Source organism: Silene latifolia, chromosome 9, assembly GCF_048544455.1.
Source record: "Silene latifolia isolate original U9 population chromosome 9, ASM4854445v1, whole genome shotgun sequence".
Taxonomy (NCBI): Eukaryota; Viridiplantae; Streptophyta; class Magnoliopsida; order Caryophyllales; family Caryophyllaceae; genus Silene; species Silene latifolia.
The window spans coordinates 32,608,794-32,621,202 of record NC_133534.1 but is presented as its reverse complement, the minus strand read 5'-3'; positions in this window follow the sequence as shown (position 1 = coordinate 32,621,202).

The following is a 12,409-nucleotide window of genomic DNA, read 5'->3' as shown; positions in this document are numbered from 1 at the left end:
CTTTTCCTCCCGAGATGTTGTCTTTGTCGAAAACGAATTCCCATATCAAGCCCTACACATTAACGAACCAAATTCCGACTCCTCATCACTTGATGATGTCGCTATCCCTTTCGACCCCCTCTCCCTAGCACCCCCTAATCCCGAACCCGCAACCACCGACCCATCTACAACCCTCGACACTCCACCTCCTAACCCCCAATCAAACCAGCAACCACCAATTACCAATCCAACTACAACCCCTTCTGTTTCCACCACTCACGACATCTCTCCACCCTCCACGGAGTCCCCACCGTCTACCACGGCTGCCTCTAACCCACCACCTGATCCCACTCCAATCGACCCCGACACTATGGGCAAAGGCCATCGACTTAAAATCCCGAGCTCCCGCCTTGCTGGCTTTGTCCAACCCCCACGTCATCCCTCGACCCATGCCACCATCGCATCGACACCATCTTCAGGTACAAGATATCCCCTATCTCATTTCATTAATTATGACAAATTCTCCGATACTCACAAATGTTTTTTAGCGGCCGTGACTAAAAATCACGAGCCAAGCAATTTTCGTGACGCAATGCAGGTAAAAGAATGGCAAGAAGCTATGAAACACGAGATCGATGCTCTTGAACGTAACCAAACATGGACTCTTGAAGATCTCCCACCCAATAAGAAAGCAATCGGTTCGAAATGGGTCTATAAAATAAAATATAATGCTGATGGTTCCATCGAACGATATAAAGCTCGGCTCGTGGTCATGGGTAATAGACAAGTTGAGGGCATCGACTACAACGAAACATTTGCCCCAACTGTTAAAATGGTCACCCTTCGAACAATTCTAGCTATTGCCGCGATTAAAAATTGGGAACTTCATCAGATGGACGTCCACAACGCGTTCCTCCATGGAGACCTTACCGAAGAAGTTTACATGAAACCCCCTCCAGGGTTCTCCTCCACGGCCAATAACAAAGTTTGCCGACTTCGAAAATCTCTATATGGCCTCCGTCAAGCTCCGCGATGTTGGTATGCTAAACTCGCCTCTGCTTTAAAATCTTACGGGTTTACCCAATGTCCATACGATCACTCATTGTTTTCCCTTATCAAACCCACCACTGAGATGCACGTTCTAGTGTATGTTGACGACCTCGTTATCTGTGGGACTAACTCCTCCGACATTTCCAAATTCAAAAATTACTTGAGTGAGTGTTTTCACATGAAGGACTTGGGCCGACTTAAATATTTTTTGGGCCTCGAGATTGCTCAAAATAAAACCGGGTTATTCATTTCTCAACGAAAATATGCGCTCGACATACTCGAAAGAAGCCGGTTGCTTGGCCGCAAACCCGCGCGGTTCCCATGGACCCGAACCACACACTAAGCCCGTCGACCTCCTCCACCATAAAGGACCCCACCCCTACAGACGGTTGGTTGGCCGCCTCGTCTACCTTACTATTACTCGACCCGAGCTTCTCTACTCCGTCCATATACTAGCACAATTTTTACATGCTCCGAAACTCGATCATTGGCACGCCGCTTTACAAGTCATTCGATATATTAAGGGCCGTCCTGGCCAAGGCTTATTATTCCGACGCGACTCTACATTATCATTACGTACTTATTGCGACGCCGATTATGATGGCTGCCCACTCACTCGACGCTCGTTATCCGCATACCTCGTGTTCCTAGGTGGGTCCCCAATTTCATGGAAAACTAAGAAACAATCTACGGTCTCCAAGTCGTCCGCCGAATCCGAATATCGAGCTATGGCCTACGCAGTTTGTGAGCTTAAATGGTTAAAGGGTCTTCTCAAGTCTCTTAACATCAAACATGACAAGCCCATTGAATTATTTTGCGACAATCAATCCGCACTACATATTGCTCGAAACCCCGTTTTCCACGAACGAACTAAACACATTGAAATAGACTGTCACTTCGTCCGGGATGAAATACTCAACGGGACTATTCGTCCAAGCTACGTTTATACAAAGGTCCAACTTGCGGACATATTCACAAAAGCACTTGGACGTATACCATTCGAGGATTTGCTCTCCAAGTTAGGCGTCTCCTCATCCACCGCGCCAACTTGAGGGGGGGTATTACGAGGAGCCTTCCTCAATCAAGCCTACAACGGCTACTTTGCTATTATAAGGCAAAATATTATCATTGCCTATAATAACGTAAATATAGCTGTTGTAATTATCTACTTCCGTATATATCGCTTTGCATTGTATTATATATAGTGTAGTTGTAATATATGATAAGAACAAGAATAATACAATATATTTTCCATCTCTTCAATCATACGATTATAACAAAGGAAGAGGGTAGCAGATGAATGAAAGATCGTCAATGGGAGAAATAAAAATGAAGGTATTCTGGGTATAATGGAAAATATTTTCTGGAAAAAATAAAAAAATGGTTGAAATGGTGACATGGACCTATTATTGGTAAATACTTTCAAACTAGCCCTATTTTATTAAATACTTTGGATTTAATCCCAATTTTTGAAAAAAATTCGAAAAAAAATGCGGACTTATTTATATCGACGACGTTTTTTTAAAAAAAAGACGATAAGTGCCCTTCCACTCATCCAACACTTTCTCTCTCTAAAAAATTTCCTCTCAACTTCAACTAAATTAAAAAAAAAAACAACAACAACAATTAACAACACGACGGATCTTGAATCACCGGTACTTAAACAACTTAATCGCTTTATTATTTGGTTAATTTTTTTTTCCCGCACCGCTAAATCTATTCGATAATTGATTTACGTCACGCATTGACTTAGTAATAACAAACATTGCAATTTTTCTGCGCAAATCTGAAATTTGTACCCCCAAGGTTGAACCATGGAGGCATGGACCAAACTTTGAGATCTAATGTTGGCCGTGGTCCAAACGTTGGTTTTCAACGTTTGGTCCATGGTCGATTGTTGAATCTCAACATTTAGTCCATGAACTAGTTCATTTTTTTTAAAAAAAAAAACCGCGTTTAATACGTTTATTTGCCGATTTTTAAAATTTATTTAAGTTTTCTAGTCGATGTGCGTTAATTTTTAACATCTTTTAATTGGTTTAATGCAATGAGAGATCGAAATGTAGCTGGTTTTTAGTAGAATTTGAGAGAAAATTGTTTAGAGAGAGAAAATAGTGTAATTATGCAAAAGGCATTATCGTCTTTTGGATTAAAAACGTCGACGATATTTACAAATCGGGAAAAATATTTATCGAAATAAACTGTGAATTAAGAGACAGAAAGATACCGATAAAGATGAGAATGGTGGAAATAGGTTTAGAATGAGCATGTTGGGAAGGTGTAGTGGCAATGGCTTCCGCGTCAAGTTGAGGCTCCATTGATGTTGAATGATATTGCTCCTTTTGTTTCTATCTTCTCCATTTGCAGGACCAATGCGTGTATGTCGCGTGTCTGTTGTTTCGATTTCGGATCATGTTTGTAGGGATTCGGATCCTCTGAGACTTAGCCCACGATTGGGGAATGTTTTTACAATTGGTCTCCCTTGTGACGGGTTACCATTTGTGGCGGATATTTTGTGAGTTAAAATGGTAACAAAATGGGTTAGTGGAGAAAGGGGACCACATAAATAGTGTTGCAGAGAGAGAAAAAGTGGGTACTTTGTGAGGTAAAATGGTATCCGTCACTCAAGAGTGACGGATATGTACCGTCACAAACAAGAATTTGTGATGTTTTTACGTTTGTTTCAGTTTTTACGTCTTTATCTTTCTCCTCTTGTCGGAGGCTTGAAAGTAGAGGTGGTAAGTGGGTTAATTGGGTATTTGGGTCGGGTATGAGTCTTACGGAGTATAAGTTTGGATCGGGTTATTTCGGGTCTTTTATTCATTTCGGATGGGGTCGGGTTGGGTCGTATTATTTCAGGTGATCTATTGTCGAGTCACTTCAGGTCGGGTTACTTTCGGGTATGAGTCATTTGGGTCGGGTCGATTTCGGGTATGAGTCATTTTGGGTCGGGTCGCTTTCGGGTAATGACTAAAATACTTTAGTTAGTACTCCCTCTGTCGCGGTCATTTGTTGTCCTATTCCATATTTGGGTGTCTCAGTGAGTTGTTGTCCTTTCTATTTTAAGAATGAACTTGATGAGCAATTTGATCATTCACACTCAATTTGTTCCAGTTGTCCATTTAGTAATTGGTCCATTTCTCTTTCTTTGGTCTTTGTGCCAAAACCAAAGGACAACAAATGACCGGGACGAGGGAAGTACTATTTTGATTAGGAACTATTATTTTGTAAATTTAACTATTTATTAGTGACAGTTGTAACTAATGAAACTTTATTTTGATGTGTATAATATAGCATTTGCTGTTTCGGGTCACTTAAAGTCATTTTGGATCGGGTCAGATCGAGTTTCAAGTCGTTTTCGGGTTTCGAGTCAGGCCAGCTTTGTCAGATCTACTTGAAACCCGATTAAAATGTTATCCGAGATAATTTAATGGATAATAAGGTACTCCTTTTGTCATTAAAAAAAAAGGTACTCGTAGGTAATTATGTCACTACAATTGCTTTTTTGAGTATCGCAAGAATTTCTTAGCAATTATTGATGCGGTTCAAGAACCGCATAACTATTTTGAAGTAGCAAAGAAGTCCGAATGGAGACTAGCCATGGCCAAGGAAATCAATGCACTTGAAATGAATGGAACCTGGAAAGTGGTAGATTTACCGACGGGAAACGATCCATTAGATATAAATGAGTTTATAAGGTGAAGTATAAAACCGATGGATCAATCGAAAGATATAAAACAAGGTTCGTGGCACAAGGTTATACACAAGTTGAAGGTGACAATTATCATGAGATGTTTGCTCCAGTGGCGAAAATGACGAGTGTCAGATGCCTCTTAGCCACGGCAGTTGCAAAAGGGTGGCCAATAGCCCAATTAGATGCATGTAAACAATGCTTTTCCCCACGACGATTTGAGTGAAGAAGTATACATGCGTATGCCACCGGGTTATGGAGAGCACATACCGACTAAGGTATGTCGCCTGTTGAAATCGCTATATGGTTTGAAGCAAGCCTCGCTGAATTGGTTTGCAAAATTGACTGATTCTTTGATAAAATATGGTTTTGTACAATCATTAGCGGATGATTTGTTCCGGGTGTAATTCCAGAGCAGATATTTGTTACCACTCGTGGCTCGTAGAATGATGTCTTTGCTTGAATCCTCCTTGCGGTCTCCTGAAACAATGAACAAACTGAGGGCTCGGCTTTGGCCGAGCGTACTCACTCCGACGCTCAAGTCAGTTAACTTAGAGAGGTAAGTTGTTGTTACTTGGCTAAGAGTATATTGTAGAGAGATAAGGAAGATATTACCAGATGAATAGTGGTTATTAGGTTTAATTGTGGATCCTTTCCTCAATGAAGGTTGAGGAGTATTTATAGACTTTCACCTTTTGTCACGTAGTGGCCAAGTGGCTAGCAGGTGGAAAGACCGTTCTACCCTCGGCCGATGGACCTATGGCAGGCCGGCCGAGGGGTCTTGGATATGAGTACGCGGATATGTGCTCCGGCTAGCTGGTTGCCATGCCGAGACCCAGGTGACAGGCCGATGGGCTGCATCGGCTATACTGTCTGAGTTGTTGACTTTGCTGTGGATATCTCTGACCTTGCTCAATATGTTGACTTGGTCAGCGGTGCAGAATATGCCCTATCAATTTGCCCCCAGCGTAGCCTATGCCGTGGTATGGGCTCCGATGTATGTCGAGCGTATATTCTGCGCAAGTAATTTCTGAAAATTTTTCTGTATCGGCTTCTTCTACCTCGGCCTGGTTCTTATTAGGCCGTACCATATCCCCCCTCCACATGGATGTGTAAAGGGCATCCGATGTGGAAAAGAAAGTGACGCTGGCCGAGACCAGGGTTGAGAGTGCCGGTTGTTTTTGATTGCCCCTGGCCGGTGCTTCCTAGCTTGGTTGATCATGTGGCCGGCGGAGAGCAGATACCTAGGAATTTGTTGAGGAAGATGAATAGGCGAAGAGATGTGAATGGGCGTGTTGAAGACGCTTGGTCACTGTTGCATTGATTGACGTTCAACTGTTGCAACGATTGACATTCCGTGGTTGCATGTCCTACACGTGTCCGTTTGCTGATTGGCTGACGCTTCATGGGCTGTGCCCTGATTGGTCCTTCTCCATGGGCTTTTCCCTATAAATAGGGCAGTTTTTCCGTGATTTTGGCCACCAATTTCATATTCTCAAATTTTTCTCCAAAATCTTCATCTCTCTAAACTTTCAAGGGCTTTCTTTTCTTCTAATCTTCAGAGTCTTTGATCCGGCGAGTGTTTTTCTTTAAGGTAAACAAACAAATTTTCTTTTATTCTGTTAGTAATTGTTGTGAACATGTCTTCTGCTGATGCTGGACCTAGTAAACCTGCGTCGGGGGGCCCTAGGTTTCCTTCTCCTGAAGTTGATCCTCAAATTCTGGAGGAATGGGAGGATGATGATGATGTCGGTGATTTTGGTGATGATTTTGGTGATGATGCGGAAAGGTCTCGTCCTAATGAGGGGAGGCAGTACGTTATGGATCACGGCGACGCCTGTAAGGTCCGTCTTGACCGTGCTTGGACCCATAAGCTCGCCAGTTGTTCCGGCGAGAAACTTTTCGAGGGTCATTTTTTCTTTGGTAGGGGATACAAAATTGTTATCCCTGATCATGGTCAGGCCGTCTGTTGCCCTCCACCGGGCTACACCGGCGTATACATGCGGCATTTGGAGTACGAGCTCCGATTTCCGCTGAATGAGTACGTTATGGCCATCATTAGAGCCATGAACGTTGCCGTTGCCCAACTGCACCCGTTGGCTATGAGGACCATAATCGGTTTTGTCTGGCTTTGTCTCTTCAAGGGAGAGGCCCCAACGGTGAATTTATTCCGCCGGCTTCATCATCTCAAACCATCAATCTCTGGCCGCGTCGGATGGTACAGTGTGCAAATGGAGCAGGGTTATGTCTCTGTTGACAAACTTTCTTCTTGCAAGGACTGGCAAGATCGGTGGGTGTACGTTAAGGTGCCGGATGACTATCCGCTGCCCCGCTCCTTCCAGCACCGAGTTAATTTGCGGTGTGAGACTAAGGCGGAGCATGAAAGATGGGTCACCCGGAAGAAGCTTAAAATGGATGCCAGCAAGGTCCCTCTTAAGGAGGATGAGAAGCTGGCGATGAGACTTTTTGAGGTGGACAAGAGTGGGGTGCCGAAAAGATGGATCCCCCCAACGCAGATCATTCTTCAGGATGAGCCGCTTTGCCATGTCGGCCTCATACCGGCCCTAGCACAGGGTGAGTGGGGTCGGTGTGAGGCCCATCACCGTTCTCAATGTTCCTGTTTCTCGAACTTCGATTTATTTATTCTACTTAACTCTTGCTTTGATTCTTTCGCAGACCACTTTGGACCGGACCTGTCTGAGAATATCCTCCGGAGAATGGGGCTGCACAAAGATAAAACAGTTGCTAACTTGCATCCCAAGGCTCTAGCCCATGACCGCAGGACGTCGCCGAATGATCTCATGGAACAACAGCTGAAGGGTTTGAACATGGAGGAGGCCCAGGCGAAGGTTGTTAGCAGCATAGCGCGCCGGACGCGGACAACAAAGTCTTTGGCGGCGAAAGCGTCGACACCGGTTCCACCTCCCATCCTCCCCCCTAAGAAGGAGACGGTGGAGATCGTTGATATTACTGATGGGGGGGACTCTGATGCGGAGGAATCTCCCCTTGTCCGTAAGAGGAAGGAGACAGCTTCTACCGCTGGCAAGGAAATGCGTCCTCCGGCCAAGAAGGCCAAGCATGGTACGGATCTATCATGTGGCTCAAATTTAGCCGGTTCACTAGGTGCTCCTGATGACAGGCTCTCTGGTATGTCAATGCGTGTTGACACTGATGCTTTCATTAAATTTTGTAGATCAGCCGCTGTCGGCCGTCTCTCTCATTGGGCAGCAGGTGGGGGAGAACCCCGTGCAGGCTGGTGATCTTGACGTCACCGTTGACTCTTCATCCCAGAAGGCTTCCCTCTCCCAGCTGCAGGTTGGTGATCAAAGCGTCGCCATTGTCGCTTCATCCCAGAAGGCTTCCCTCTCCCAGCTGCAGGCTGGTGATCAAAATGTCACCACTGTCTCTTCATCCCAGAAGGCTTCCGTCTCCCAGCTTATAGTGGAAGGCACGAAGCTGATCAAGGAGCTGGAGAGGTGGAACGAGCTGACCGGTGCTCGTATCATAGAGCAGGAGAAGGCCGTGGCTCAATCTGTTTTTGAGCGTAATGCCATCAAGCAGGTGGCCGTGTCGGCGAAGCTGGATTTCCTCAATGAGCAGAAGCTTAGGGGAGATGCCGAGAAGGCGCTCTCGGCTGAGAGAAAACTCAGGGAGGACGCTGAAAAGGAGGTCCTTCTTTGAGAGAGCCAAGGCCGAGGCCGCGGCGGCCGAAGGCTGCGAAGGCTTCTTTGGAGAAGTGTAACCTTGTTCAGAGGCACGCCGACCTCTATCTCCAGCAGAGGAATGAATCCAGGGACCTGTTTAAGGCCCAGGGGGAGGTGATTCGGAGCAAAGAGGCCATCATCAGGCAAAAGGAGGAGGACATTGAGATGCTCCAAACCGTCATGCTCCCTAACATGTGCGCCGAATTCCGGGATCTGGCCGAAGAAGCTGCCAGGGAAGTGATTGGGGAGCTCTTCCCTCTTGATGGTTCCTTTCCGTGGGGCAAGTTTGACGAGCTGCTTGATGACAAGCTCGAAGCTAAGGAGAAGGCCGTGGCGGAGAAGGCCAAGGAGGCGGTGAGGGTGAGGATAGAGAAGGAGGCGGCCGCGGAGAAAGCAGCTCTTGCTGAGAAGGCTAAGGCGGCCAAGGAGGAAGCCGAGAAAATGAGGGCAGCTGAGGCTGCTGAAGCTGAGGCTGCTAAGAAAGCTGCTGGGTTGCCCACCGAAGAAGATCTGCGCTACCGCCGCGATGGTAAGCGGAACAGGCATAGGGAGACGGGCGGTCGTCACCAGGCTCACCCGGCGTCTCGGATAGTTTCAGCTGTTCGGGAGCCAATTATTAAGCCCTTCCTCCCTGCCATCTTTTGGCGCTTCAAATGACATATTTGTAATTTTTGATTTTCTTTCCTTGTATTTTGTACAACTTTGGTAGGTTGTGTTTTGGCTTACCCCTACGGGGACGGCCGTCGTCTGCATTCTCCTCACTTGTAACCTGTTATTATTTTTAATAAGAGTTCATTTCTTTTGCCTTCGGCTTGGCCGAGGCCTTTGCTTTATTTCATACTCTTGCGCCAATAGTTGAGCGTCTCGGCCATCATTTTAGCGTTTTCACTTTGCCTCTGGCTTGGCCGAGGTCTTTGCTTGTCTTCATCTGAGTTGTCTTCTTACGTTATTAATTGAGCGTCTCTTTTTGTTTCCGCCTCGGCTTGGCCGAGGCAGTTTAGAGTGCGTATCTCAACTGTGGTCAACGTTTCTAAGGCATTTTGATTGCTTTTGCGGGAATAAACTTCGCTGGCCGTGACTGTCGCGGTGTCTGCTTCTTGATGGAGACTGCCGCTCTTGTCGGTATGACAGTGTGAGCCGGCGTCTGTTTCTTGATAACGACTGCCGCTCTTGTCGGTATGACAGTGTGAGCCGGCGTCGGTTTCTTGATAGCGTGTTACGTGGCGTCTACCACTTGGAGTGACTGCGACGGCGTCACACCTCTGGGGGTGACTGCCGTTACGTCTACTACTTGGGGTGACTGCGACGGCGCTATATTTCTTGATGGAGACCGCCGCTCTTGTCGGTATGACAGATGTGAGCGCGTCGCTTCTTCATAACGATGTCGCTCTTGTCGGTATGACATGTGAGCCGCGTCGGTTTCTTGATAGCGTGTTACGTGGCGTCTACCACTTGGAGTGATCGCTGCGATGGCGTCACACCTGCGGGGGTGCTGCCGTTACGTCTACTACTTGGGGTGACTCAAGACGACGCGCTATATTTCTTGATGGAGACCGCCGCTCTTGTCGGTATGACAGTGTGAGCCGCGTCGCTTCTTCATAACGATCCCGCTCTTGTCGGTATGACAGTGTGAGCCGGCGTCGGCTTCTTGATAGAGACTGCCGCTCTTGTCGGTATGACAGTGTGAGCCGGCGTCTGTTTCTTCATAACGACTGCCGCTCTTGTCGGTATGACAGTGTGAGCCGGCGTCGGCTTCTTGATAGAGACTGCCGCTCTTGTCGGTATGACAGTGTGAGCCGGCGTCTGTTTCTTGATGGCGACTATGGAAAAAAGAGCACTTTGATGGGAAAACTTAGATTATTCTACATTAGATACAAACATGCGTCGGGGTGCCCACAACTGTTTTGGACACCTCCGCTGTTGGGGTTGGTGTCCTTAACAGTTAGTGCAAGGACTTATAAATCTCTAAAATGATCAAAGGGCATAATTTTTGGTATTATTATCAGTTGATCCACGTTTATCAATAACGGTTGGCTTGCTAGATAAGTTTGACGTTATTGTCATACAGATGGCGGTGATCAACTGGTCCCTAAAAGTCACACCTATAGGATACGTTTGAGAGATGTGACGGTATGAAAATACAGTCATGTTGATGCCTAATATGACTAACCAGTTAGTCAGAGTTATTGACTAGTAATTAGTCAAACGCGATGTTGAGATAATTATTTAATACGGATTAAATAAAAATGGCTAAGGCGAATTAAGCAGTTAATTCGTAAATTAAATATAAACGATTTATATTTAATTAATGTATATTGAATTTATTTAATTATACAATATTGTCTTTGTCGGACATGTATTAATATATCGACTGAGTCATGTCACTAGTTGATACGTTAATAACCGATAACCGATGACGATTTATAATTGAAAACCCGTCATATACATTTTAGTAATTTCGAGCTGAACTACGAGTTAGAATAAGGAGGAAGTGAAAGCCCACTCCCTCCCCTTGGGCTCTCGGTTTGGCCGAACAAGACAAAAGGAGAGAGCCTCTCTCCTTTTGACCTAAGCATAATCATTTGCAGAAAAACTAGGGTTTTGGAGAAGAATTCTCTCTGAAACCTAGATCTCTCATCAGAACACTCACATAAACTCTCTCAATATTGCAAGTCAATTAGAGAGCACTTTCTAGCACAAGGGGCATAGTCTCAGACGGTCTTGGGTGCAACGATTAGGAGGAAATCTACTTTGATTTCTGTTCATTACGCCGCATTTTAAAGGACCCGAGGTTGATTCTTAATCCTTATTGTTTCTTTGTTGTTTTTCGTTTATGACAATATTTCACATGCTAAATTTACGTTATAATCCTAAATTTAGAGGGTCTTATACGGATATTACCCTACAAGTGGTATCAGAGCGAGGCCACGTAAATTTTCATTGTGATTTTTCATAAATCGATTTGAAACGATCTTGTTTTTGTCTTAAAAACCGTGCGGCATCAGCCTATTTCTCACGGCAGAATTTTTTTTTGGTCACATTGCGTTTTTGTGTTTTGATAACCGTGTCTTGTGTTTACACGGTACGATACGGTTATTGTCCGTTGCATATTGTTATTTTACACGATCATTATAGCAATATGTTTATGTTTATGTTTTGCAATTTGTTGATTTAATTTTACAAGGTTTTGATCAAAATTGCAATAAGTTTTGTGTTGAAAAACTGTTTCACGAGGGTTTTAAGTTTTCCAGAAATTTTTGTACTCGATCGAGCAGTTTTAAATCGATCGAGTGGTTTTTCTGTCTTGTTTTACTCGATCGAGTCCTTGCTGCACTCGATCGACCACTTTTAAAACCCTGACTGCTCGATCGAGACCTCCTCGTACTCGATCGAACAGTGTTGCTAATAAAAGTACTCGATCGACCTCCAGTGTAGTCGATCGAGCACTTTCTGTTTGGCAATCCTCTCGATCGACTAGCAGTTCAGTCGATCGAGCTCTTTTGTTCCTCGATCGAACACTTTTGTCCACTGGATCGAGTGATTTTGTTCTGGCAGCTTTGAAAATTTATTCTTTTTGCTTTAAATTTTCTTTTGGCCTTAATATGTACTTTATACGGATATTGTACACTCGCTATGATTGTGAAACGGTTCACACACGTACCATTGAGTTATTTTAAAGCGTATTTAAAGTAACGGATTATCATGAATTAAAATTAACTTGACTGAAGCGGTTTTGTCATATAATTTTAATTATCTTTGGTGGTTTGGATAATTTAACATAATTACGGAATTATGTCACGAATAAATTTAATTTAGTTGATGCATTTTATTTATCGTCTTTGAATGTTTTGAATGCTTTTTATTACGTATTTATTTATTTTTACAAACAGTTGTAACTTAGTGTGGCCTTAGTAGAACGTGTTACCGTAATGATGGAACACGGTCTTGGTTGTATTTTGAGATCTCGTATCTCCGTTTTGGATTT